Here is a 25,209-nt window from a genome sequence, read left to right as displayed (position 1 = left end):
TTATTGATCAATTGTTGAGTTAGCAATCAATGGGTAATTGACTGTTAACCTCCGTGAGATGACTCATGCGCTTGAGTCAGGCACACAGTTAAATATCTTGCTGAACAAGTGCCTACATACTGTCTGTGGCTTCTGTACACAAATTTGTCAGCTTTACATTATTCAAAGCCACGTAAAAAAATCTTCCGTAAATGAGCCACACAGAAAAGAATAAACCTGTTATAGGGATAGATTTACAGTGCACTACCATTCCATATTTAAGAGCCCCCCTCTCTCTCTGTTATTACTGAGGCAATCAAAGGTGCCTTGAAAGATTGCTAAAAATGATTAAGGGTGCTTTATTTTAGATTGATAACTGCAGTAGCAAGTGTGAGAAGGAGAGCAAGCAATTGAAGTGGATGGGATCATTGTGTGCCTGCCTAACATCACTGACTTAACATTTGTATTTTAGACTGTCTCTTGCCTAATAACAGCATGTAGTGAAATAAAAGGTTCGTTCTGGAGGTAATTGTTATGTGGTGGAATATAAACAAGACCCATTCTGCAGTATATTTACCACAGTGCATATTTATGAGCTGGGTTTAATTAAAAGTCAGGAACACTAGAGCTATTTTTTAACTAGATGCCTATTACCTAGTGTCAAATGCTTGGTTTTAATCACGCATTTTATACCGTCGTGACCTAGATCACTGCCTGTGACATACGAGATAGTGTGTTGTCTTTCCTGAGAAGATGTAGCCAAGCTTGATGGATGTTTTCTCATTCCTAACCTCATTACTACTGGCTTCCCATCCATCTAATAAAATGCTATGATAGAGAGTGGGAAGGTGCTATAAATCATAATATTCCAGCCGCTCCAAGCAGATTCATTAGAAATGCTGCCTATATATCTCGTACCCAGAAAGTCAACACACAAAGTAGGTTGCTGCTTCTCCCTGTGTTGGAGACATCCCCTCACTCCCTCCAGTCAAGTTAGGATTTGTTTTTAATGGCAAAGATGACATTTAATGAAGTTCTGGGTGGCAGGCTGCTTTGACCTGATTAACCCAATAAATATTCCAGCTGTTATTAGTTTTAAACTGTGCGGTAGCTTGTTAGCTCACTTGTATCATTACTCCACCACTGAGAATACATAATTGCTAACTAATGAACTATTTTTTTTGAGTGAGGTAAGAAACTGAGACATCCTACTTTAACGCTGCTTTTCCAGTATTTTCCTTAAAGGAAGGGTATCTTGTTTCTCATTTAGTCTGGGCTAGGTCACTGAAGGGAGTATATAGGGGGAAGAGGGAGAATCTGTCCTGTCTATCTGTCTTTCCTTTCAGTCTACGAAAGAAAATGTGGCTATGAAGATAATAAAGTCCCAGACTTGTGCCTGGAGAAAGAGAACTGAACTGGCTGCATCCTCTGAAGTCCAAGCCATGAATTTTCACTTCAGAGTCAGATGGTATTTTATCCAGGTTTTGCTTTTTAGTGGAATCTGCACACTTGAAGAGGTAACGACAGCTGTGATCTTTGCAAAACAGGCAGGGTCATTAAAGGAAGGAAAAAACACTAAAAGAAAGGAAACAACAAGCAATTTTCACACAATTCAGCTCTAAAAAATGCAGTGTGAGTGTGACTGCTGCTGTCCCAGGTGTTTGGATTTTCACAATGCTCCTGTGGCAGATACTTGGAGCTACTTACGTTCTCCTGTGCAGTTTGGTGACAAATTTCATGCAGCCCTTATGAGCCTGTCATTCAAAGGATTTTGGTGAGAGATCACCCAAAGTTGTCTACCTGTAGCCTGTTATGTCTTGGTACTGCAGATCTCACACAGACCTCTCCCTTTGGACTGAGTTTGTTGGCAGAGCCATAGTATCTAACTTTCTTTTCTTTCAAATATATTGCAATTAATAATATAAAAACGTCAGTGACCTTTCTGTTGGAATTGAAACAAGGTATATATTGGTCCTTAGAATTATTTTCTTTCCTTGTGTGTGACATGGGATGTCAGGCAAGCATATGGGCATAAGTGGACTGATGGAAGGCAGTGGTGCATATAGCTTGCAGGAATTCATCAGGGGACACCAGTGGGCTCTTCTGTCTGTGCTCAAAGGCTGTTTCACTCCATTTTGGGGAGATGAGATAGTGTGTAAGCTGGTAGTATTCTTTATTAAATCCTTGAGGGGGAAATGCAATTGTGTTTGTATGCTATCTGCAAGCAGCATTTTCATTATAACTCGCTATGATCTCTAGTACTTAGTGTCAAGCTGTTTCAGGGAAAATGATTGATAGCTGTTATTAGTAATCCATGGCTTTATGAATGTACAAATTAAAAGTAATCAGAGAGAGACGGGAATTGTACATCAGTTAATATAATCCATTTATTTTGAAACATGCACTAAAAAGTTGCATTCATCTTTATTGCAATGGCAAGTCTCGGATTTGTGGTGATATTCTCAAGCAGATGATGGTAAAACATATAAAGGAGTCACTTTAACAACATAGTGGCCACTTTCTGGTTCCTGAAGCATTCCTCAAGTTACACCTATGAAACAGCAATGCCTCCCTGAATTGCAATGAACAATATAAAAGTGTCTGTCAAATGTGACTCCCACTGGAGAGGCATGAGGACCTCTGTCACCTATAGACACCTCACCTGACACTGCACTGGAGTGCAGATATGAAAGGGCTACCTCTGCCCTTGGCCCCTTTCTGTCCCTATAGAACAAAATCTAAATCAAATTCTGATTGGATATGTCTGGAATAATTATGTAAAGAATTGTCATGTCTGGTTTTGATTTTTGGGGGGGGGGGGTGGGGTGTGCGGGTTTGTGTTTACTTACTTATTTCTTTGAACACACTAATGTAATGTAAGGGTTATATTCCAATATCCAAAACTCATGTCAAATCTGCAAAATGAATGTGACAGCAGAGATGCCTGTTAGTAGTGTATTATCAACTGTAAGGCATAAAAGTACAATAAGATGGGACAGGATAACTGCAGCTGAATTGTCTGGCAATTATTCTAAATACCTTTAGAACTAAACAGGAAACACCGCATTTCTACACTTGTTTTTTGTTTGTGTGTGTGGTTTTTTAAAAGCTGTTGCATTCACCTATCACTATCAGTGGTGTCAACAAAAGGACTATTGATATAAAGAAATTCTTCTATAAAGATAATTATTTTTGTTTAAAACCTACAGAATTAATCCAGGAAGATAAACATGCAAAACACAAGCTATTTAATAATATCTGTTGCAAGCCATGCTAATACTGTGTCTGTTTAGTCTGTAGAGTTTCCTGTTGAAGAAACCCATGGTTAGGAAAAACTTTGTGACCTGCAGAAAAGCAGAGTACTGGAGGAACAGGCCCAGAATTATCACCTGATTGAAGGAAAAAGATATGATGCCAGAACCATCCTTGCTTCGTGATATTGTTGTTCACGGATTACGTATATGGTCAGTGCAAACAAGCAAAGAGACACCCCACAATGTGTTCCTCTGTGCCCTAATATATGAAAAAACCTGTCACTGACAGGAATTTATTGGAATCTAGCTGATATTTGAAGGACTTGCTCTTACACACTGCTCTGTTGTACTCAGGTTTTGTTGGTTATGGAACAAAAGCAAAGCACTTCATGTTTATGTGCTCCCAATCTTCATAGAACAGTACAAATCTAAATTTGTATTTACCTCAGGATATCATTGGAAACTGAAGGCTATCATACTTTTACTTTGTCTAAATCTGGATCTTATAAAGTTTTCATGTTATGAAGATTTCATATCAAATAGTGGCAACATAGAGGCAGCAAAACCCAAACCAGTAATGTTCTTTTTAGGGAAAAGAGAAATGTAGCCAACTTTTAGTAATATGGGCAATGATTATGGGTAATAGGGAATGTAAATTTAGAATTTCCTGGTTTTTTAAGGATTAAACATGAATCAAATATTTGTTTTAATATGGTAACTGCTTTTAGCGTAATTGCTTTTCAATCAAGATATCTTTACAGATCATAAGATACAGGTAGTGTTTACATGGTGTTATCATGGACTGTATCAGTACAGCATACCATCACACAAGAAGCCCCAGAGCCTTAAAATTAGATTTAGGGGGTGAGTAGTTGCTATAACTCAGAAGAAATAATTAAAAAAAAAAAATAAAATAAATAAATAAATAAAAAAACCCAAACTTTTGTATATACAAACTGTTAGCTAATCAAAGAACAAAGAAATAGGGGAAAGGCCAAGTAAAAACAGAAGGATATTAAAGGGACACTTTCATAAAATGATATAAAGATTCAGTCTTACTGACTTTGTTACATCTTCATGTCCTGGCTTCAAAACCAATATGTAAGAGCTACCAATTATTATAAAACTACATAATTAATCTTTGTACACAAGTACCTTTGGCACTGTGTCAAGTTTATTTATGGTAAGATGAATCTAGGGGTTGCTATCAGGGTTTTTTGCCTCACTTCCCTGCATCAGAAGCATAGGGCTCGCTTACCACGTTATACAGCTGTACCTGATCAGCCTCCCACCAAAATGGATCTATGGATCTATCTATTTACTGATCTTGGGTTTTAGTAAGAACATTGTAGTATAAGTAAGAATATTAACATAGTAGAATATTGTAACAAACAATTATATTGAACTTGAAGTAAATAAGGACGTTTTTAGGTGTAACTGTTATCTGAATTAGGGATTCTAGGGGTAGTATTTAGTCAATCCCAGCTAAGAGAAAGAGGAAATTTCACTGCCTAAAAACAAGGGGAAATCATGGTTTGATTTCACTGGTAGAGGTGGAAATCATTGGATCAGAAATATTTCCTCAGTCTTGAGAAATCCAGGAGAGACATAATATGTTACTTCTTTTCCTAGTTAGTTGTTCTAACTTTCTCCCACCTTCCATTTCCTCTTTTTCACTTTTTTTCTGTGCCCTCACAATCCATTGCACTTTTTCATCTTCAGCTCATTCTCTCCAACTATGCCCCTTCTTCACCTGAGAGATAGATTGGTCTGAGTGTCTCACTAAGCTGATGATGGGTTCTTTCATATTTCTGGTATCTGCTTTTCCCTATCAGTGATGAATAAATCAGTATGTCTCTCCTTTTTCTCTTCTTGCACCTTTTCCATAGTAACGTGAACCAGAACTGTCTCAAGTTAGGAGCAAACCTGACACACCTTCTTGGTCAGAGTTTAGGTTAAGGCTCTCCACACTGATGCATACATACTTGTACTAGTGGTACGGAGGTGCAGATGGTGTATAACATTAAATTGACTTTAACTTTTAATTATTGCTCATTTGTAAGCTAAGTTTTCTGCAAACTTCTCTGACACACAAGGTAGCTCTCCCACTTCATGAGTTTCACAGACTATTCGCTGTATCTTCCTATTATTGGCATGCAGTTAGAAGCAGCAGTGTAAGTGGTTTTAGTCTTGCCTCATTACTAAATATCTGTATCTTTGGATAAATAGCTAGGCCTCCTCTACAGGTGTTTAAACCTAGAAACAGAAGCAAAATCTGAACTACTTGCAGTCTTCCCTTTCTCTTCACTGTAACCCACACACCTGCTCTGTAGCTATATGATATATAATCAAAAGAGTGCAGGTGCTCGGTATGATTGAATTGAACCCTTCCATTTAGTCTATTGCTTTTCTAATTCAGGAGTGATGCTCAGTGGGTGTGATTGAAGAGATCTCTCTCTAATTATGGAGATTTCGCTGTGCAGCGTTGGAGGAATTTTTTTTTTATTATTTACACTGTTCAGTCTGGCAGTAATATTTCTGTCTGCCAATGTCAATTACATTGCTCTTGACTGGTGCAGATCAGCAGTCTGTGATATCTCTGAAAAGCCAGTGTGTATCACATGTCACTAGCAGACATATTAATGTTTGAGTTGAGGAGTGCAAGTGATGTAACAAGATTAGATGGCACTGATATAAAGAACTAACTCTAAGCCCATGAATAACCAAGAAACTGCTAGATGACAACTGTCAATTATTTATTGCCCCTGTCCAATGTAATATTAATAGCTAGGAGTCTGCACTTTTCCTTTCTCTCTCTCTCTTTTACTAGCTTAGTGCTCAATTCTTCAATTTTACAGAAGTAACATTCTTTTCAAGGCATTTTGCCCTGAGCTGTTATTAAGTGATTAACAAAAAACCTGAAGAGGCCATGCTGAACTATATCCTCTGACATACCAGAGGACCTCATTAACCAGAAAGGATTAATTAGTTTCAAAGGTATTTTCCCTTATCTTACTTGTTAACACTTCACATCTACTTTAGCTTTATATTTTTTCTTTTCTAATACTAAACAATGCAGTAGGAAACAATTCTGTCATAGAAAGGAAACTAAGTGGTATGGGTTTTTTTCACTTATCTCTGAGCAGAACAACTCCATATTTTTTAAAAACTCAGCTAAAATTGAAAGAAAACATCATATGTCTGAAACTGTAGTTGCATGAAACTGTCATGGCCCAGGTATCTGCCATGAACTTAACTCCTCCACCGATAATATGCAAAAGGAAACTCCTGGTTTTCATATGTTCTTTCTTTTTTTTTTTAAATAGCTGGGTTTTGCATTTTGTTTGTACTTCACATTTTCAGGCAAGTTTTATTGCCCTCTGCCCCATGGGTTCAATTACTTCTTTCAGGTGGGCAGGTGGAGCTAACTAGAATAAGTGATACTTTAGGTAAAGGGGTCTGGATAGAGAGGGGAGAAGAGAAGCTAGAGAAGACATTAACTGATGTTATACAACACTCACCTCAACAGGAGAAATATAATGAACATGTTATATAGCCCAGACTATGCTTAGTTCAAGCTTCAGCTCATGCAACTAAACTTAGCCTAACCACTTACAAATACTGGATTATGATTGTGATGCCTTTTTCAGCACTTCCACTGGCAGATTAAATGTCACCAAACAGACATGAAATTCAAAAACACAACTATAAAACTTTAAGTTTAAATGTAGCAGCCCAGTTACTATTTTAAGTAACAACTTTGACAAATCAGGATTAACCATGTGTTGTTCATAACCAAATTTAACTGACTTCCAGACTTTCAACAGAGCCAACATTTTAGTGTACATATCCTGTTGGGAATTATAAAGTTAGGCACTAGGTGATGCTGATAACTATAGCATAAAGGCAGTAAAGTAGCCCTCTGCTTTTGCATGCCTCACAGTCATCTGGCACATCTATTAGTACCTGTTTGTCAATGAATATTTGTATATTCATTTTTTGTGGGATTATTTCTGAACATATACTAACACTTGTCAGCAGATATAGTAAGTCTGTAGATTGCATATTCACTAATATGAGTTTTTGTACTTTTTCATAAATTTAACTATTTTTTCCTTACAATTGAGAGACTTTGCAGCCTAAGAAATGATTTAGTACTTGAATTCTAAAGGATATAAAGAGATACAGAGGATACTCAAAAGATTTCAGCTGGATATACCTTATATTACCATCTAGCCTTGTTTTATGTCAGAGGAAAGAACATTTGCTTGTGTTTGTGAGGTACAGATAAGAAAGAACAGAGATCTTCTGGCACGTATCAATAAGGCGGAAAAAAAGTTGCATAACAGCAACAGCAGTCTGCTGGGATAACAGATTGGTGACCACTAGTAAGGGGGCAAGGCTCATAATTCACAAGCAATGAAGCCACAAGTGAATTATAAAGGTCTTGTCCTCCTCCAATGGAGATAAATGAGTCCATCTAGCACAACCAATCATATGATCTGTTTGGATAGGTCTTCTTTGTCCATAATCCTTTCTCATATAAAATTTTTTAGGTGGGTATCACAACAAATAGAGAATAAAAGACATTCTGCTCATTTTCCCACTCTGTTGCTGAGGATCCCCTACTCTGGTGCTGAAGCATTGAAGATGTTGCCTGGTTTTCTTTCTTATTTTCAGCTAAAGCATCATTAAATTTATCATTTTCAGTAACAGGCATACATGACAGTATTATCTTTGGTTGAGGTTTTTTTTTTCCTTAACTCATGTATAAATTAAATTTTCTTGCTGTTCTTACTACTTCTTACTATCACTACACTTGCACCTTCCCACTCCATGCCCCTCAAGTATGATTGCCTCTCTAGTGGTCACATAAATTTTTCCATGGTCCCTGGAGAAAGCAGCGTAAAAACCTCTCTTTAAAGCAGTAGACTACTGCTGTCTTACCACTGGTGGTGTTTGAAAGCCTGGAGTCTTGTTACTGAGACCTTGATTATGCCAGGGGCTGAATCCCTGTTAAAGAAATTTAAATGTGACCAGTCTTTTAAAAGTCATGATAACTATGAGTCTTTACATAAGGTAACCTCTTAGTAAGGCTATAAGTGTTTTGTGAGACAGGCCAGTATTTGCATAAGATAAAGCAAAACAACACCCCTAAACTTTCATAGCAATTTTATTTGATACATTTTGAATGATTTGTTTGATCATTCATTTGTACTCCTTCTGACAAATAGGTCATTTAAACTGAGGCATTGGAGTTAAATGGTGGGAGGGTAATCTCAGAGAGAGAGTGAGATCAAAATGCTGATTCTGAGAAGTAATTAAGATTACAGGCAATGCAAGCAGAGATGGCAGAAACTAAGATTCCACACTGATTTTTCATTGTAAGATCTTCTTTCAGTTGCTTATCAGTTTGACAGTTTTGCCAGCTGCGACTTAAATTTTTTATTCTGTCTTTCTAAAGCAGATTTAAACATAAAAATAAAAAATTTTGAGACTCTCTCAGCTAAAACATTCCAGTTATTTCTGAGAATCAGCTAAAGTTAAATTACAATATATCATGTTTCAATATATTTTGCAATCACTGGTGAGAACACTCTGTCTACACTTGTAGCAGTCTTCCCATGTAGTACATGAATTTTTGTGGAGGTGTTTTGTTTCAGGTATGTCCTTTTGTTGTTTTTATGGAAGATTGCCTACATTTAGTTAGGAGACACACATTTTAATTTTCATGTGTTTGATAGAGTTGTGTTAAAATTTGCCACCTAAATTCTCTAGAGACTCTGACTACAAAATGAGCATGCTCATGCTCCTCAGAGCTCCTCCTTGATGGCTAGTGGTCCATGTACCAGTGATGGTCTCTGCTTGGGACTTGAAGACTTAGTGAGATTTTCTCTGCAGTTACTGCTCTGCTGTGTTCTGTTGCCAGGCACAAAAAATGATTAGAGGAGTTATTTTTCTTGTACTTCATTGCTCCCATACTGGTGTTCAGGTAGTGTGAAAGAGAGAGAAGAATGTCTCTTCCATGACCTCAGAATAGTGTTGGGAACAGAGAGCTAGTTGAAGGGAAAGAAGCAATGAATAGGGAAGGAGAAAGGGGGAAAAAGCAAACACAAATGAGCAAGAAGAATAGAATAAGGCAGTGATGGAGGAGGCAGGACCTGGCATTATATGAGATGGGAAAGAGTCATGAAAAACTGGTAAGAAGGAGGTTTAGGATAATGCAGGGAGGGGGAAAGGAAAGGAGGATGTATACACTATAAGCACTGCTTCAGTGAGTTAAAGCATTTATTTCCTGAAGCCTAATGTCAAGCTGAGAGATTCCCTGTTGCAAGGCTGTACTAGAATCAGGAGAAATTGAGTTCTTCATTGAAAAGCTGTTCCCTCAACCATTTATTATCAACCAAATTGTGACCATGGACAATGTCACTGACCAGGAACTGGTTGTGTGTGGCACTAGGCTTTTAGGAAGAAAAAACTAAATGACACAAAGGCCAATAATTTGAATTAAACCACTTTAGTTGCAGATTCGTTTTTTTTTGTTTGGTTGGTTGGATTTTTTTCCGAAGGGTTGTTTTCTCCCATAAAGGATTATTTACTTATTATATAAAACCTTTTTAGAAATTAGTTAATAAGAATCATTAAGAAACTGTATGTGGTCTTCAATTTTGTGTTTTCATATTAAACTGGCCTAGCTTCCTGTGAGCAGCCATATCTGCAGTCCCACTGCTTATTTGTTAATCTTGGGGCTGAGGACTTATTTACATTATATTACACTACACTAACACTTTCCTTAACATGGCTTTTAAAAACTGAACTAAATATTGCTATTTGTATAAAATATGTATTTAAAAATGAGAATTACTGCTCAGACAGAGTGTAAATATTTATTGAATCACATGCCATTTAAATATGCTTCATTCTACTTGGAATGATTTCTGAAAGGCTCAAAAGCAACAAAAAATATTATATTGTAAAAGTATATCCTAAATTAACTCCCTTGGGCTTTTTTGTAGGTTCCAGAGAGAACTCAGAACACAATCCTATGAAATGGAGACACATAACTAAAAAGGTATTAGTATTTCACCTGAAAGTAGGTTGGGTTTTCTACTGCTAGCTGAAATTAACAGAATCTGTCTTTTATATTCATGGGAGGCAAGCTCTGGCATTTCTACAGATACTTAAGTTTCAAATACCAGTAGCCTGCAACTCCCTTCTTTTTCTCCCTTTTTCCATAGACCCAGTATATACATTGGAAATTTCTGAATAAGCCCACTGACATTCTGGACTAAGGTTTTGAAAAGGAATTTTATTTTTTATATGTTGTCAATATCAGAGGAAACCACTCTGGAATCTTTATGCCTTACAAAGTTGCTGTGGGCCAATAAAAAATAGCATCAGTGAGTGGGAGAAGTTACCTTGGCCATGTTCCAGTGGGAGGAGCTCAGGAGAACCATGATGCTAGAGGATCTGCTAGTTTAGTTTTTTTCAGGTACTGCAGTGAATTTTACCTATTATCTTCTGATCTTGTTTTGCTTGCTGGATTTTGGCCTAGAGGAAATCTTTCTACACAGATTCCAAATCCCTGCCTCAAAATCACAGCTCAGAATTTACAAGATAATTAAGAAGCAACATCTTTCAAAGAAAAAATTATGACAATGGTGATAACAGCCCAGACACTGGCCACACTGCTCTGATTTGCCAGTAGCTTGTAGGTAAACACAGAATGTATGGAGCTAAATGGTATTTGACTGCTGGTTGATTCGAACTGGATGCCCTTCTGAGAGCTAGGAAAGGATGCTGTCTTGGATTTGGATTTACGTTTTCCTGATTAAGTTGGGGAATCAGGGAAAGGGACTGGCATCTTCTAAACGTCACTCTCTCACCATACTGAAAAGAGATGACCATCACAACCAACTGCACAACTTTATGATGCTTGCTTTTATTCTTGACAGTAGCAACAGGCATGGTTAATGGTATGACTTTTCCTGTGAAGATAACACCACTATATATTCCTACAGGAATAGCTATAGATTTGCAGTGACCATCAGTGAGCATCAATAGTAACCCTTGCCAAGGTGAATAGAGCAATGGGGCAGTGGCACTCTTCCCTTCTATGGCACTGGCAATTTAGGAACCAATATTGCACTCATATGAAGGAATTAGTCATGAAAAGGTCATGTTCCTGCCTCTCATTGATCAGGACTTCATTGTGGAGAGGCATCTAAGAACTGCTTTGTTCCATCTATAGTCACTTTTGTTTCAAGTAACCCATACAGAGTATTTTTCCAAAACTGGAGCAGTAAAACTAATTTAGTTTTACTGCTCCAGTTTTGGAAAAATTAGAACTAAGAACTAACTGTTCTTAGTTCTAATTTTTTAATAGGAAACCTGAAACTTCCAAGAACAATCCCATAATTCCATAATGATGCTGTTGCCATGAAAATATGCGATATCCACTAGTTTTGAGCTCTATTGTCTGCCACCTTAAGTTCATTATCCAGCACTGCAGTTGTGTTACAAATGAGATAAAAAAGTAAGTATAAGCTGGAGCATAGGCAAGAGATAGTTAAAAAATGTGCACTTTCTCTGTCTATCTGCCCCTCTCTCACCCCCCCCCCCCACCCCCCACCCCCCCCGGTGGAAAAATATGTTTTTTCTTGACGTTATTATTTTTCCTGAAAAGTTTAATGGGGAGGAAAATTATGAGCTTAGAGATCATCTTAATTTTGGACCACTGATTCTTCTTTCTATCCTGCTCCTGTGTTCTATTTCTAACACGGAGTTTTAATGATTCCTTCCTGAATGTACCGATTTTGTTATCAACTTTGAAATTTTTATTGTTTTGCATAAAACAATTTTCAATAATTGCAGTACTTCCCCTTTTGAAATAAGGAGATTTGAAATAACCAATGTCAGTGTCAAGTGATTAGTGCCATATAAAAACTTAACCTGTAAAGAGAAAGGAAACATTAGGAGGTCTTGAGTATGGGAAGAGTAAAGGCATAATGAATGATAAATCAGTACTTTTAGATTACCAGCATTAAAGCACAAGAATGAACTGGAGAAAAAAAATAGGAAATTTAAATGTGATAATTATTTAACATATCCTTAGCTTTGTGAAACTGTTTGCTGCATTTGGCATTTAGGACAAAGGTCCAGACAGCTTAGACGTAGAAATGTCTTATAAGAAAATCCAAGTATACAATCTGGCATTGGCGATTAAAAAAACCCCAAACCCAAACCCTAAGAGAAACATATTTACACTGTTTGGAGAATGTGTATCTTCTAAATAAATATTAATCTAATCTCTTTAGATGTTAATAGCTTTCCTAGGCAATGCTGTTTTCTAAATGTCAGAGTAGGATTTTTGAAAGACCTAATACTGGGAAAAACCCCATACTAAAAGCACATTAAAATTGACTCTGAGGTTGAAAATGGATGAGAACTGGCAGGAAACTTAAGGTCATGAAACTTGTTTAGCCGAATGACATAGCAGAGTGTCTAATTCAATCTTAGTGTGCATAAGAGAGAAACTCAAAGTGTAGAAGGTACCTAGAGAATACAAACCCATAAAATTTTTGTTATTTGCTATTAGCATGTATTTACTCTAAAGTATAAATCCAGATTGTTAATATACTCTGTGGATTTTGTTGCACAGGAAAAAAAATTTTCTAGTCTTATTTAATTGTGTCTTATTTTTGTTATTGACTTAATTCTCTAAGTACTCCATTTATACAGTGAAGTAGGAGTATACATGGAATTGTGAAGTGTGTGTAAGGCTGCTTGACTTAAAAGTGAAGTTGAATTGCATGAAATGTAACATGTGTGGGAACAAAAGTTTTTGAATTCTGTGATTCTTCTGAAAATAGTTACGATTTAAGTAATTTAGGAATCTATTTTCCCATCTTGCTCTCCCGGGACTTACTCTATCCTTAACATGACTATTTTGTCAGATCAAGATGGATGCTCTGAGGGCTTCGATATTAAAAACAACAGTGTAAATGCAAAGGGCCACCTTACTAAATAATAGTCCTTGGCTCTTAAGAAGTTATCAATATTGGCTTCTTTTCATAAGTGTCTGGATATCCAACAGTTAAATAAAAATAGTGGTAGTTCTTCTGCAGTTGATCACTTCATCACTGAATCTAACAGGAATGATGTGGCTGAAGCTTAGCAGAATTCCAAGAACTTGGTGCTTCCAAACTACTTTTCTTGCATCTTGCCAGCTTGATGGGGTCAGTGCTGTGGGGCTGGCATCACACACCATATTCTTTTGACTGAAGAGAATATTGAACCAAAAGAAGAAAACCCTCTTCACTCCTTATTGACTTCATTTCATGGATAATATGCCAGCTTCCTATTTTTTGCATTATGTTATCCTCCATCAGGAGAGAGTCTTGCTTGGAAGAAGACTACCATTCTACTGCCCCATTATCCAGTATCTACCTATTGAACAATCAGATCAAGTCAAGTAATTATTTCAAAAGGTTGGGCTGAATAAAATAATTGCCACAGAGTAACTCATCTTTTTCACGTAACAATCCAAGAGGTTACTGGCTTACTTCCTTGGTTTCTGCCTAAGCTGTATGTTTATTTTAGCCTTAGAATTTGGTACTTGGAACAGATGCTGTAGAAAAGCAAGGAGCCACTGAAGTCACTCCCAAGGACAGCAGTGAGTAAAGGAGCACAACCTTTGTATTTAGTATCTCATTTGAGTGGCTGTCAAGTTAGACTGCTCTATTAATTGCTTTGGATATAAAATCAGTAGTTCTCTTGAAAATTAATTAATTCAAAGTTTAAGAAATTGTGCGCTAAGTATTTACACATAGGAAAAATGAACCAGCTGATCAAGAGCAATTGCCATAACATAAAAACTCCAAAAATAACTAAATGCAAAGCAATCTTAACAAGGATGGTAAATCTTTATCACTTTTATCAAGAACTAAAGATAATTTGCTGGCTGTCCTCTTGTGAAAAGATACATTCTTGCCACAGACTGTATTAAACTACTTGGGTTTAATCTGCCAAAAGACGGGGTTTTTTCAGAGAGAAAAAGTTTTTCAAATGTCTGCTCTGACTTTTGTCTTTATCTTGAGAACTTACTATCTCCTGGTGTACAGCCTCAGAAGTCTCCCCACCCAAGACGAACCCCGGCTCTACATTTATTCCAGGAATCCAGACATAAAATACCTTTTCCTGGTAACTGCTTAGCTGTAAGCATAAACAGAGAAGGTAAGTTCTACAGATTTTTGGTCACACCTTATTTGTACTGCTTTTTCAGTTGGTGTATAAACTAGAGAACAATTTTTACAAATTTCTATTCAGAAGTTTTGAATCTCATTTCCTATGTTGTGTTCAATGATAGCTGACAGTGCAAGGAATGATTATGTAGAGCAGCCAGCCTGACAAGCAATAATCTTTCAAACTGTCATTTTATAAAGCAGAAAATCTAGAAAGGGTTAATGTGTCTCAGTATTATTGCTTCCCTTTTTAATTTTGGGATAGTACCTTTAAAATTTTTATTCTAGGGACTCCTGACCTACCATGGTAAAAGTCATGTTCTGACTTTGCCTCACAGGCTGGAATTCCTTAGAGACAAGACATTCCTCTTATGTTGCCAATTCCATAAGTCCCTGATTCTCTGATTTCATACAGAAGTGCAATACTTTTAATTCACCTTTTAGTTGTTGTTTGCACCCAGTATAAGTCTGGTGAGCACTGCTGTGGGAAGCTAATCATTTTTGAATTGCATCAGAAACAGAGCAAAACCAAATCTGAAATATATGAAAGCTCATCAGGTGTCCCCAAATTAATTTGACCTTTAAGTGGTTTGACAAAAGTGTGACATAAGGGTACTACTCCACTCATGAAATTCAGCCCTTTTCCCTGTACTCATAGCATTACTTGAGGAATGGGTAGATAAGTACTGGGTTCTTCCTCCTTCATATTTACCATTTTGCTTTGGTGAACAAGATCACTCATTGGTATGCCTCTTTCTCTCTAGTGATTACAAAACCACTTTAATTAAATGGCTAAAATTAGGAAGTTCAAGGTATAAAAGTCCTCTGAATGTCAATGACTCAAGCAGACATCCAGCCTGCTCTTTTCTTTTCTGGATAGATATTTTAATGTGGCCCTTACAGCTATGCAACTATTCATGAAAGAGGAAGCAAATAGAAATAAGATGTCCAGCTCTTCTTGTCCTTGTGAAAGCTTGGTGATGAACTGCTATTTGTTTACCTTAAAATGTCTCCTAGACAATCTTTGCTTATGCTAAGGATATTTTTATTTTAACATTTATTTTTGGCACAAATTAATACATGAGAAGTGGTGCAGAATGGAAGTTCAAAATCTTTCTGACCTTCACTAAGATTCTCCTTGAATTTTCATTAAAGGTCTGGGTCACTTGTTGCTTTATTCCAGCTCTCTCTTTCACTTACGTTAATCACTTTATGCTGTTGTGGTCTTGTGGGTTGCTCAAATAAAACTGCTGAAAGTCCATTTCTAAATGTCAGTTAGCCACATAATTCCCAAAAGAAAATTTAAGGCTATTAGTTTTATGCTGCCCTTTCTGAAGAGTGTATGAAAAGACTTAAAAATGGCTGAAATGCTTAAAGAAAATTATCATGTAACTGAGCTGTGCATGTTACTGCATATCATACTTCTGCTCAGATACCACAGTGACAGGTGTCCTAAAATTGAAATAAATAGATGTCATTCAGGCATGGCAGAATATAGGTGTAGTAAATTATCATGGCCTTGGCCAGCAGCACCAGTGAAGAGGTATTACTCTTAAGGTGAATGGTACTATTAAACATGTGATAGGTGTGACCTGTAATAGAAGGACTTTGTGTACTGAAACTGACAGTTTTTAAGGTCTTCTAACACATGATGTGAAGGTTGCTATACTTGCCATTTCCAAGTTTAGACATTGCACAAAACCATTTTACTGTTTGGCAAGAGAAAACTGCCTCCTAGAATTTCCTCATATTTCACTGTATACTTATATTTATCAGGTTATATAACTAACATATGCATAAAGTATATAACAATATATTTATTAAGTTGTATTTCCATAATACCACCTTTTATTCTAGGGATTATTTATCTCAAATGTATACATACTAGTGTTTGTCTGTCTTTTCTGAATTTTCTGCAAGGAGCCATTTTTATATTTGTGATTTGGTTTTCTACCCAAGGAAAATATTCTTGGTTGTGGAAATGGTATGTTTAACTTTTTCTTCTTTCTTTACATCTCTACTACTTCTGGAGTTCAAGATCAGGGGAAAAAGGGGTTTGAGAGTATGCTAGGGCAAGAGAGTACCTGCAAGGGTAAACATCACAGGTTTTTGAATTGCTGTTTTTCCGAACGAAGAGAAGTTGACAGGTTACTGCACACCCAGTCTACCTTTAACTTTCTCTACCCCTCTTTTCTTTTTTTAATATTTACACGCTATTTTTATTGAATTTTTTTAATACAAGCACATAAATCCAAAGTAGTAAAAGAAAAAGATAAGCGTGTTTGCAATTAAATAGATATGGACCTAGCCAAGCAACTTTACAGCAATAGAAATAAACTTACTGAGCTTCTGTTTCTGAGGCTAGATATATAAGGTAGTGAAAATCATACACAAATAAGTGGGTATAAGTTATGGTGAGGTAAACACATGAGACACAGAACAAGTGATACATCAGGCAATTAATATTAGGATACAGAAAGTATCTGTGGTTCTTTTCCTGTGATGGTCCACTAAGCTTTGCAATTCCATGTGTAAACTAGGAACATTTAAACTCCTTTTCAAATATTAATTTAGATTACTTTACAGATGATCTCTAAGCTTGGCCACATTTCTCTGAACCTCTCCTGTGTTCACATAAATAGCAATGCTCTAGCAACATTTTGAGCATAAAGATGTAAATACATAGAAAGGTGTACTGCTGCATATGTCCATGCACAGGCATGCATATATTTTCATGTAAGTGTGTACATCTCTGTACATGTGGTTTTTCTCTCTTTCTCTTGCTTTCTTTATTTTAAGCGGGCATTATATCAATAAAAAAAAAGAGAGGCTTGGATTATCCTAACAAGGATAAATATAATCCTGAGAAAACAGAAAAGTTATTCTGCTTTTTGCAGGTTTAAGTGGGCAAATAATATGTTATTTGTACTAATTGCATTGAGTGAAAAAGCTTCCAGACCTGATTGTCTCCAAAACTTTAGGTTGCCAGTGAGTTGTGATGCACAGGCCTAGCTTGAATAACAACATAATGTAAAAGCCATAACATAGATACCATATATTTAAAGTTAGTAAAGTGAAATTAATTTTGTTCCTGCTTTTAAATTGGGGAATTTTATTTCCTTAGTAAGCTACTATGTAATGTTCCCAACTGTTGTATTTCCAGTGCAAAAATCAATTTGGTCTACCAATATGAATAAAATCAAAATATTTACATGTATTTTTATCACACTTCTATTTCCTAGTTCTGTGTGTATATGTATAATACAGACCCCTACCTAATATTTTTTTTCTTACAGATGATTAAAGAGGGGCTGGGCAACATTGGCAGTTTCAGAGAAGTCTGCCACTACTGAATTATAAACAGATTTAATTATTCTATCACAAAAAGCAAGAAGAGCAAAATAAATACGCTTACTGCAGGCAGAATCTCTGCAACTCTAATTGCCAGCACGCTGTAAGAGCTTTCAAATAATAAGCCCTTAAATAATAAATTGATATGGGAGAGAATAATGACACCCAGGTGTGAAACCTTAACCTGAGAGTAGTGTTGCATACTCAATGACATAATTGCCTCTATTACCATATTCTCATCTAGCATGGGGTTTTGAGTCATAGAAACTGGATTGAAATGAAAGACAAAACATGTTCAAATCACAGGTGAGATTTGAAACAGAAATATATAATAAAGTCCAGGTAACTAAATTGCTACTTGAGTTTTGAAAGCAGGCTTAGATATTATGTGAAAAATTATATTTAAATACTATTCGCAGTCTAACTTACTCCCACAAAAGCAAGGTTAAGAAAATTCACACTGGGAACAAAAAGAGCCTTTGTTAAAAAGCTCTCAAAAATGCAGTAGATATTTCTTATTTCCCTGTGAAAATCCTTCTTGTTTATAGGTATTTTATTCCATGCAACATATGAGGCTGTGGAAGTTTCCTTTGGTAAAGGTGTTTCTTTTCTGACATCCTTGCTGTTCAGAGCCTAATTCTGTTCATCACTTTAACAAACATGAACCAATGTAAAACATAAGTAGTGGGTTTTCATGTATATTTTATATTTATTTTTGTGTCATATTCAGTGTAACAGAACATGGGAAGGAGCTATTTCATTCAGTAGAGCTCATCACATCTCAGCGCTGTTGCAGGTGTTACCTTGCCAGTTGCCATTCTAAAATATATTGTGCCACCACAGAGCAGAACAAGATGACTATTGACATAAGTGATACCAGTGCTTTTTTAAATGCTATCTTCAGGAAGCACTATGTCCCGTAGAAGCAGGAACTGGGAAACATGTAATCGGTTATATAACCCCATACTTCCACTGTTGTTGAGGAAATTTCTACACAAATAAATTACATTAGTTGTAAGCAGAGCTGATTGTGACTTTTCTGTGGACATGATCAGCACCAGGTTTTTGTTATCAGTTCCCCAAGTCAGGCTTCTTAAAGTACATGCAAATTTTGGAGAATAAGAAGTTGACATTTGTACTGGAGCAGCATTTTGATCCAACGGTTATGACAGTTTTCACATTCTGCTGCAGGGTCAAAACTACAGAAATGATGCAAATTCCCCCACTCCACAGAAAACACCTTTTTAGGCTGCTAAAAATATCTGTTGCTGACTACTGAAAAGCTGACAGTTACTGTCAGCATTGTATTTATTGCAGAAACTCCTACTGGTATTAGATGCAACTTAAGTGTAGAACCAACAGGTGATCCTTGTCTTCAGAACCGTTAATATAAATATAAATTAAGAAATAATGGAGAGATCTTATTGGCCAGTTCTGTCTAATGCAACAGACAATTATAAAAATTGATGTGATAATGTACATTTCTCCCTTGTCCCTATAATGGATTTTCCAAGGGTTTAAGGAGTTAGGATCTGGATTCTTGGAGCAAAAGGTGTGGCATGCTTGTACCCATGGGATTCCCCTCACTGAAGTAAGAGGTCGAAGATGCTTCTTTTTGCCTCTGTCACCACAAGACCACTCCCGGTTGCAAATTCTGCTATCGCTACTGTTTGGGAAGAGTCAAGCGTTTTAAGATAGTTATTCTACAGGAAGAGACTGAGGTTTTAAAAAATTCCTGCACCTCACTGACTGAAGTTTGTGACTTGGAGCTTCTCTCCAAAGGAAGACGTTACTGAGGACACTATGAATCTAATTGTTCCATGGACTCTGAAGGAAATGGCAGCTTATCCTATAGGTGTTCTGCTCTGGCAATCTCTCTGGTTTTTCATCTTCCTTGATAGCATGGCTCTGAATACACAGTGGTTCCTTTTGTTATCTTAACACCTTACTGTCATGCCAAGGGTTCCCGTAGATGAAGGTGCTGGGCAAGAGACAATCTTAATCTTGTAAAAATCAGAGAGCATGAAGGAATAAGCACACCCAAATACTACTTCTCTACACATGACATGCTCATGTCCTCCATGCAAAACTTTTGGCATGTTAGGTAAGGACTGCTCCTAGAAGGCAGGTAAAGCAGATGCAAAGGTGCTCTTATGTCCCTTTTTTGAAGTGTTCACCTGGACTTTGCTCCCTTCTCATTGCATAGTAATTCATCAGCATGGGTAACAACTTAAATGCACAGCAGTATAGTCATTTGAGAATCACATTTAAAAACTAGGTGGAAGGAGGTTCTTTATAGTTAAACCTAAGTAAAATGCACTTTTATGCATTTTAACAGGACAGTGCAGTTCTTTATTACAGAAATACTAGGATTTAAGAAACATTTCTTAAAAAAGAAGGAACAATTCTCTTTATATGACTGTTGTTAAAGCTGATCATGTAAATTGCACAAATTCTATGCTGGGTACATGTACATAAATACTGATAACAGATATGTACTTGTGCACGAAAAAAATTAATTATTTAAAGAGATAACAATTTGAAACTACTTCTTTACAGAACAGTTGAACATTAGTGTTGTCTCTGAAACTCCTTAACAACTTCTATGAGATAACAGCTATAGAATTTTCTATTTTAAAAAATTCTTTCATCCCCCCTGTGGCTGAACAAATTTCCCCTGTGGAGAAACTCACTATTTTGCTGTAGTCTAATGCTTGCGCACAAAGGTCTATGCTCTCATTGTAGTTCCTTCTTTAAGGGTTCTCAGGAAAACTGGAGAGAAAGGTAAGCAACCTAAATTCCACTTCTCGTCTTCTGACTGGTGCTTAGCATGTGATATAACCTCTCTCTGCCTTGGGTCTACTTTCTATAGAGTGGTAGCAATAATATCCATTTCTGTAAAGAATTCTGAGGCCTGCAGCTGAAAAGCACTTCATAAGTCTCTCCTATATTAATACTATTATCGCATATAGTTAAGCCCTACTGAGTTTAGCCATCTTTTATCTTCCATGGTTTGACTTTCTTAATCTGTTCAGATGAGTCCTGAATATAAAATTCCAGTCCTGCTCTGCAGACTTTTCTTCTGATTTCCTGTCATTTATGTGTCTGCCTTCTTTTCTGCTCCCTACTAGACCATCAAAGGTTATTTGCTCTATTATTTGAGTAGCACTCCACTTCGACCCTTAATTGGTCCATTGCTTTCTCTCGTTTTCATCTTTACCTTTCAGTTTCCTTTTTCAGATTCTTGTTATCCTCCTCCTTTTGTTCCCATGGATGAATATGAAACGCAGACTAAGAAAGGACCCTTGGAGTACAAGAGTGTTTTATTGTTCATTGTATTGTGGTGCCAAGTTCTCAGCATTAGTTAAGTATGTCTTGGCATTTCAATTTGTAAACTCCACTTCAAGGATTTGATAAGTAGCTTGGTTGGATAGGTGATGCAGTTAAAGGAGTTCATTATTTAAAGACAAACTTCTGGGTTTGGGCTAGATTTTCAATATAAGAAAAAATGAATTATAAAAGGTGGGTCCTGTGAGAACATATGGAAGCACATTCCACTCTTGGTTACCCTTTTAATGGGACAGTGGGAGTTCTGTGTATTCAGTGGGAGCTCTGTGTATTCAAGAGAGGAATGCAGCCTTCAGGGTCTGATTTTTCCAAATATGAGAAGCTCAGGGCCATGTGCAAAAATGCATGCATAATTACACACTTAATCTGAATGTACATTTACTGTGATTGCAAATGCAAATCAGGTTGTGTGCATGAAAATGGTCAGTTGAGTTTCAATACTTGAGTGTCACATGAAGTCACAGTAATTGTGCATGCGGATTAAGCATGTAATTGGGCGTATATTTTTGCAAGTGGCCTTGTGCTTCAGTGCTTTGAAAATAAGACCCTTTGAGCTCATTGTTAATGGGTGTCTCTTGTTATTTTCTTTTTAAAATTGCATTGCCAAAATTAGTGTATAATACATTGAGTTGCTCTTGCACTCATTATTCTATAATTTGGACTTCATCAGAGATGCTTCCCAATGTCTTTGTTGGGTGGAATAGTCTTTTATATTTGGGGCACATTTCTAAGCAGAGTACCTGAAAGAAAAAAAACCAAAACCAGTACTACTGGGGTCTTTCCCATCAATGTCAGTATTTTTAATTTGCTATTCTTCTATAGCTTTAAACTGAAAGTTTAAAAATAACTGCATATATATCAGACCCCAAAATAGCTCTTTTATATATAAGATAATAGAAAAGGTTCCCCATTTCACGTGACAGCAACATCATCTGGAACAAATGGCTGGAAGTCTGTGCAGCTAAACTGAATGAGGTTTATTACTAAGGAAACAAAACAATAGACAAACAGAATGAAAAAAGAATATAAATGATGCTCTGATTTCTGTTTTCAGATGTTTTTAAAAAATAAACAAGGAAGCAACAGTATAATTTATTCTCAATAGTCTTTGCTTCTCTCTGTTCTGATTATTAATCGACCCTAATCCTACAGAAATAATTGAATTCAAGGTAAGTTGGCTGATTCTTACTCCTCTTTAAAAGAAGACTCCACTCTGAACTCTTAGGAGGATAAGAAAGAAAAATTTAAAAGTACCACAGTAAAACTTGATTCTAAAATAGAATTTATAGAAAGTTTCCCTTCCCTTCCCTTCCCTTCCCTTCCCTTCCCTTCCCTTCCCTTCCCTTCCCTTCCCTTCCCTTCCCTTCCCTTCCCTTCCCTTCCCTTCCCTTCCCTTCCCTTCCCTTCTTTAAGAATATGACTTTCAAAGGAGACTCAAGAAAGAAAGAATGTTCCTAAAATTAAGATTTAGGCAAGAACCAGATGAGTGTAACTTGGAACAAATAATCCAACTGTTCATTACCATCTAAAAAATAACCTGGAGATGACTAACAGACCTGGACATTTGATACGTTGATCAGGAACAAACTTAGTCAAATCATTCCTGCAAGATGGTAACAGGACTTATAAATGGGAAAGGTAATAAGAATTGGATACTAAGTTATCCAATAATATCCAATAATAAAGGTAACAATAATTGGATACTGATAAGCTGAATTAGGAAGTACTGTTCTGATGATACATCAGTAAAACAGTGCAAAGATGGGAAATAACTGTTACTCAGAGAGAATTTACCATTGTTGACAGTCAAAAAGAAAGATTTTTCTGAGTGTGGCATTGTAGAAAGTGATGTTGATGTAGATGAACATGTTTAAGGGACTAGATCTTTCCAGTCCTGTCCTTTATGGTTCCCCCAAAATAATAAAGTCGAACCAAAACATTTTACTTCATCAAAATCAAATACAAAACTTGAAATAATTCATTTTGACATATCCCCATATAAAACTTAATGGAAATTGGCATGTTCCACTGGGGGGGGGGGGGCGGGGGAAATCAATTTGATGAAGCTTCATCTTCTGATGTAAAACTGTTCCATCAAAGTGTTTTGACTGGGTCTTACTTTCATCAGATAAATCATAAAACCATGACCACTTGCAATGCTTATAAAAATCTTGCTGATAGCCTCTGAAGACAGGCTGAAAAAAATGGCTGTAGAGCTTAATTAGTCTCTCAGACTAGTGACTACCTCTGCAGCTTGGTCTTCAAGCACATGAACATGAATTCAGGACTGTGGAATAGAAATCAGGATGTGGCCCATTATGTGCCCAGACAGAGGTCTTTTGTCTTTCAGAGGCTGCTAATCTGTCATCTTTTGCTAGTATCAACTACCTGTGTAATGCACAAAAGGATAAAATTTATGTAGCTTAGAGAAAGCATGAGCGGGAGAAACTGAACTTTGGATCTTCAAGTTAGAACAGGAGGACTTTTTAAGATAATTGCTTTTTGAGGAACTATGTGGAAAGGAAGTGCAATGGTGTTTTGCCCTGAAATGATGCTATCTCAAGGCTTTTGATCAGAGTAATCACTATAGAATGCGCACACTCTGCTTTGTTGTCTGTCAATCTGTGCTTGTTGAATGAAGTATACTTAGAAGTCGTCTGAAAATACTGCCCTAATCGTTTATGAATTATACTAATCAAAGTAGTCATCTACTGTTCAAGGGAAGGGATTTTTTTCTATTATTACTTTTGAGGAGAGTTAATCTTTTAACAGGAGGCCTTTGCTGTATCTTTTGCATTGGGTGCCAAGAAAACCCACTCTGTTAGGGGATTTAGACCTTCAGCAAATGTTTGATCCCAGATACAGGAGACAGTGAAGTAGGCTCTGTTGCCTTCTCAATAGTGCAGAGGAGGGCTCTTCACAACTGCAAGGATTCTGGATCTCCACTGACTGTTTTGAATTATGAGGTGTAAGCAGTAAAGGAGCAAGAAATATTGATAAATGATTGTAGGTTTCTTTGTGTAAGAAGATTGTGTGTATGTATTGAAATCCTATTAAAGAATAGCAAGACCTGGGGTGAGGAACTAAATTTTCAGTGCTGAAGAGGAAGAAAAAGGCCAATTAAAATATCTTCTTGTGCTGGGAAGTAAAAGCAAGGTGGCAGAAGCTATGTTTACAGTTCATAATGTATCAGTCACTTGTTGGAAATAGTTAACTTGGATTAGAAAGAGTTATATCTCCTTACTAGAAGACCAATCTTGTGTTAAATCATAAAAAGCAATTTGAATCTACTTCATTCCAAAAAGTGAGATATGGAACCTGTAAAACTACTGAGATTCTCTTTACACATAATGAGAAAATAATTGAACAAAACCACTGCTGAGAGCTCTGTGGCAAGGTACTGACCAGGCTGACCTGTACTGTAATGTTGTGAAGATTTGTGGCATTATAAGGTCATATTTCTCTCAAAAATTACTAAATTATTTTGATTTCCTGTGAGATCAATTTCCATATGCTTTTGTCCTACCTTAATTGCCCTTTTCAGGAACAAACCTCTTGCAGGTTATATTCTTTTTTCTCATCCTTATAGGTCGGCTTCTGAAAGTCCTGTTTGCCTAGTCACTTAGGCATTACATCACTATGTAAAATACAAATATTTTCATTGGACTGGTGATTATTGGGGAGGAAGTGGGGAGTAGTAGTTTGACAAATAATAAAATGGGATATCCTTTTGGTCAGTTGGGGTCAGCTGTCCCAGCTGTGTCCCCTCCCAACTTCTTGTGCACCCCAGTCTGCTCACTGTCAGAGCAGTCTGGGAAGCAGAAAAGGCCGTGATGCTGTGCAAGCACTGCTCAGCAACAACTCAAACACTATCTATGAAAGTGCTTTTTGAGTGGAAAAGAAGTTGCCCCAAGTCAAAATTCTCTACAGGAAAATTTCCATTTTAACAATTTTTCAGGTGGAAGAACAAGGTGAATTTTTTTGCCCAAAGTGTACAACATGTAGCATGGTCTGCCAAATCCACTGGGAAGCAA

This window comes from Accipiter gentilis, chromosome Z (assembly GCF_929443795.1).
Source record: "Accipiter gentilis chromosome Z, bAccGen1.1, whole genome shotgun sequence".
Classification (NCBI taxonomy): Eukaryota; Metazoa; Chordata; class Aves; order Accipitriformes; family Accipitridae; genus Astur; species Astur gentilis.
This window is presented reverse-complemented; position numbering follows the sequence as displayed.